The sequence below is a fragment of the Notamacropus eugenii genome, chromosome 3 (genome assembly GCF_028372415.1).
Source record: "Notamacropus eugenii isolate mMacEug1 chromosome 3, mMacEug1.pri_v2, whole genome shotgun sequence".
In the NCBI taxonomy this organism is placed as follows: Eukaryota; Metazoa; Chordata; class Mammalia; order Diprotodontia; family Macropodidae; genus Notamacropus; species Notamacropus eugenii.
In genome coordinates this window covers 348825444-348830661 of record NC_092874.1, presented here as the reverse complement: position 1 = coordinate 348830661, position 5218 = coordinate 348825444, and the positions used below count along the sequence as shown (strand labels likewise).

At 36.1% G+C, this 5218-nt stretch overlaps 1 pseudogene; it reads right to left on the bottom strand.

Moving 5' to 3' along the window:
• Nucleotides 1–1584: 1584 nt before the first annotated feature.
• On the bottom strand, nucleotides 1585–2638 carry LOC140531635 (dnaJ homolog subfamily B member 11-like; annotated as a pseudogene).
• Between the last annotated feature and the right edge of the window lie 2580 nt (nucleotides 2639–5218).

Below are 5218 nucleotides of genomic sequence, written 5' to 3'. Positions count from 1 at the left end.
ATGAAACAGGCTTGCATTCCTAGTAAAAATCCAAACTAGTCATAGTGTACTACCTTTGAGACCCCACTGGCATATGGCAACACAACCTCATGCAATGATTATCTATGGACTCGATCCTAAATCTCTGCTATTTTTGTAAGTTCATCAACTTGTTTATTTAGATGCTATGAGAGCATATTACATCTTGACTGGGTTACAATACACACAATAAATAAGTCTATTTTGACAGGTCATATCATAACATTCTTCTAGTGATCCTGACCTTGTCAGAGAGGCCTTTTGATTGTCCAGTCCTATATTTCCAGGATTCAGATCACTCTGACAGATCTTTCACTACATCCCAGGAATTAATGTAGGTAAAGATCATATCTGCTTCATTTTTTGAGGTCTTCTTAAAGCCTAGCTATGCAGCTTGTACGTCAGACTACTTACAGGACTTTCCAAGAACTCATTCTTCACAGAATCACCTGCCATCAGATTAATGATTTCTGAAGTCCAATTTCATAGCAAGCTGAACCCCTCCCATGGCAGACAGAACCATTAGCCAACCAGGCAAAATGGAATACCTCTAGAGTCAGGGCCTCCTAAACTGAAGTCCACTGGGAGGCATGTTACATGTCTTAATCTCTGGTGGATTCACAAACTTATTGTGTAGGACACTAAAACCCATGAAGACACAATCTTTTTATGATAGTTTCCCATGTACAGTACAGGATTCATGCTCTGCCCATCTTGTTAGAGAGTTCATCTTCTATCACAGAACTCATACTAAATAACTCAAAATGAATGGTGATAAATACCTTGTATCATCTGCTCAGTATCAACAAGGGCCCTGTAGCAGGAGAAAAACTGCTTTTCTTTTTTTTAAAATAAATGTATTTATACAACTTCTATATCTGTATCCCAAAGAGATCATAAAAATGGGAAAAGAACCCATATGTACAAGAATATTTACAGCAGCTCTTTTTGTAGTGCCTAGTAACTGGAAATTAAGGGGATGGCTGCCAACTGGGGAACAGCTGAACAAGTTGTGGTATATGAATGTAATGCAATACTATTGTGCTATAAGAAATGATGAATCGGAGGACTTCAGAAAAATCTGGAAAGACTTAAATGAACTGGTGCTGAGTGAAGTGAGTAGGATCAGAAGAATATTGAACACAGTAACACTCACATTGTACAATAACTAACTTTCGTAGTTGGCTCTTTTTTTTTTAAGTAACAACCAAATGTATTTAAAAACAGACTTCTCCACTTGATACTTTGAGGGAAATAGCTAACCACCATCCCGTGTCCTGAAGATGCTTTTCCTTAGCTTGGGAAGTCACCACCTGCCCTTACTGTTTCAGGTTCCAGAACTCTGCAGAGAGCACCAAGAATTGGTTCTTCAAGAGGAGAGATAAGGGTTACTCTTTCAGTCAATCAGTGTCCACACTCCTTTTCTGACTGTAAATGGACAAATGCAAACTTTCTCATTCACTCCATGAAGGTCATTAGAAAACAAAATCTCACATGTCTTTTACAAGACATAAATAATGATATCTGATCCATTTATCAAGTTAAACAAAGTCCACTTTTATCCACTTAATATCGTTGCAATCTATTGCACATTTTTTGCACTGATTCTTGCCACAGTGGCTGTTTGATACCTTCTCTCTGTTGTTCTGTAAACTGCTCATTTGGAAATTCAACATCAAAGATGATTATGAGAGAGCCCATGATGTTGTTATCAAAGCTAGGCAACCCTTCTCCTTTTTTCCAGAGCTTAGCTCCTAGTCCGGTGATCTTATCCAGGGCAACATGAACTTTGTGGCCGTCCAGGTGCTGGATGTCCATCTCAAAACCTATCAGTGACTCCACCAGGGAGATAGTCACAGTTGTGTATAAATCATCTCTGCGCCTCTCAAACACAGGGTGCTTGGGAACTTTGATCCGAAAAAGTTAAATCTACCAGCTCCCCATCCACATGTGGCTCACCTTGATACTCCATGCTATCTCTCACTCCTGTCTCTATTTCTGCCTGCAGAGTACATTCTTCATTCACCAAAATGACATTGGGAAATTCATTGCTGACCACTTCCTGGGTCATCTGGAAGCACCCTGGGCCCAGCTGTGTTGTCCCCATCTCTTGGCAGCAATTACATTTCCATTTGCCAGGTGCCACAGATTTATTTCTAACCACTTCGACAAAATTTCCTGAATATACTTCTTCTACAGTGACTTCCCAGTCCACAATAATGTCGTTTCCTCTTAGAATGTTCCTGTCCTTTTGCCATGGGCTTCCTCCAAACATGAAGCCAAAATCTCCAAAGAAATGTGAGAAGATATCCCCATGGGATCTCTAGTGACCTTCTTTCCATCCCTTTTCACTGTAAGCATCATACTGCTTTCATGCCTCCTCATCTGAGAGCACCTCATAGGCAGCCCCATGATCTTGGAACTTCTCTTCTGCTGGTGGGTCATCAGGGTTCTGGTCGGGATGAAACTGGAGAGGTAGTTTCCTATAGGCCTTCTTAACATCTGTTACAGATGCACTGCGAGGTACCCCTAGGATCTTAGGGAAATCTCACCCCACCATCACAACCCTTAGCTTGTAGAGCAGCAGGAGGCACAGGTCGCCCAGCCTGTGTGGGGCCATGGCCAGTCTCCTCGCTGACAGCCCTCAGACTTAGTTCCTCTTGGCAATGCAAGGATCTGAGACAACTCCAAAAGTCTCATAATAGAAAATTCTAGCCACATACACAGAAAGGACTATCCAGTCTGAATGGAGCTTGAGGCATACTATTTGATCTCTTTTTATCTTTTGTTGTCTTTGTTTTGCTTCTTTCTGCTATTTTTTCTAATACTTCTTTACAACATGACTAATATGAAAATATGTTTAATGTGAATGTATAAGTAGAGCCTATATCAGATTGCTGGATCTTGGGGAAGGGTGAATGAAGGGAGGGGGAGAAAATTGAAAACTCAAAAGATTATGAAAATGAATGTTAAAATTTAAAATTATTAAATTAATAAAAAAATTTTAAAAGTAATATATTTAATAAAATTTTTATTTTCCCTAATTATATGTGAAAAGATTTTTAATTATCCTTTTCTCTTAAATTTTATTTTATACTTAATTTGTAAAATAAAATAAGCAATTACATAAAATAGTAGAATAATAAAAAGATGATTAAGCGTGAAACCACAGATCTATTATTTACAACTTATTATTTTTAAAAATATATAACAAATTTATTGTAAAAATTTCATTTTTTCTTCCCCACCCACCCAAAAGATGGCTACCATTAGACACAAATTATACACACACACACACACACACACACACACACACACACATACACACACATATGTATTATGTATGTAAAGTTATTCTATAAATACTTCTATTTATCAGTTCTTTCTCTAGATGCAGAGAGTATCTACCTTCACATGTTCTTTGCAGTTAATTTGGGTATTTTTAGTATTCAAAATGAGTTAGCCACTCAAAGGTGTTCTTAAAACAATATTGCTATTGATGTATACACTGCAATACTGGTTCTGTTCATTTAGTTCTTCATTATTTCATGCAGGTCTATCCATGTTTTTCTAAAATAAATGAGCTTCTCATTTCTTATAGGACAGTGGTATTCCATCAAAATAGTATAACACAACTTGGGGCAGCTAGGTGGTACAGTGGATAGAGCACCAGTGCAGGAGTCAGGAGAACCTGAGTTCAAATCTCACCTCAGACACTTGACACCCACTAGCTGTGTGACCTTAGTCAAGTCACTTAACCCCAATTGTCTCATCCTGGGTCATCTCCAGTCATTCTGATGAATATTTGGTCACTGGATTCAGATGGCTCTGGAAGAGAAGTGAGACTGGTTACCTACACAGCCCTCCCTCACTCAAAACAAAGTCAAGTGCAAGTCATATCATCATTTCTCTGATGGCAACAAAGAACAAACACACGTAACACAACTTATTCGTCAGTTCCCCAATTGATAGGCATCTCCATGATTTCCAGTTCTTTGCCACTCAAAGAGATCTGCTACAAACATTTTAGGATATATAGGTTCTTTTCCTTTTTTTCTAATCATTTTTGGATATAGACCTAGTCTATATCTACTACTGAGTCAAAAGGTATAGGCAGTTTAATAACTTTTGGGGCATAATTTGATACTGCTCTCCAAAATAGTTGAATTAGTTCATAGTTCCATGGATAGACTTGCACAAAATAATGAAAAGCTAAATGAATAGAACCAGGATTACAGTGTACACATCAACAGCAATATTGTTTTATGAACAATTTTGAATGACTAAATCATTTTGAGTACTAAAAATACTCAAATTAATTGCATAGGACATATGAAGATAGACACCACATGCATCTAGAGAAAGAACTGATTAATAGAAATATGCATAGAATGACTTTACACCTATATATGAAAGGTATAAAATAATATCTCAAGTTTGTTTTAATTTGCATTTCTACAATAAAAAACTATTTAGGGCATTTCTTCATATAACTGTAAATTGACTTGATTTCTTTATTTGAAAACTGCTTGTTCACATTCTTTGACCATTTATCAATTGGGGAATGACTTGTATTCTTATAGATTTTTTTTTATAAATTAGGGATATAATACCTTTATTTGAGAAACTGTCTATAAAAGTGCTTTTCTGTAATTTTCTGCTCTTCTTATCTTGGCTACATTTGTTTTATTTGTACAATTTTTTTTAATTTAATGTAATCAAAATTATCCATTTTCACCTCATTCTGCTCTGTATCTCTTGATTTTTGCATAAATTGTTTGCCTATCCATATGTTTGATAGGTAATATGTACCTATGTTCAAATTTTCTTGTAATATCTTTCTTTGTATTTAGGTCATGTAGCCATTTTGACTTTATCTTGGTAAAGGGTGTAAGATATTGGTTTATGCACAATTTCTGACATATTGCTTTCTAGTTTTCCCAACAATTTTTACCAAATGAATAATTCTTATTCCAAAAACTTAAGTCTTTACACTTGTCAAATGCAAGCTTACTATATTTATTTGTTGCCATAAAATGTATGTCTACTACATTCTACTGATTTACCTTTCTGTTTCTTGGTCAATATCATACAGTTTTGATAATCACTACCATAAAATATAGTTTAAGATGTAGTGCTGCTAAGCCTTGTTTTATATATATATATTTTTAATTGGTTCCTTTGTTTTTGTCCCTTTATT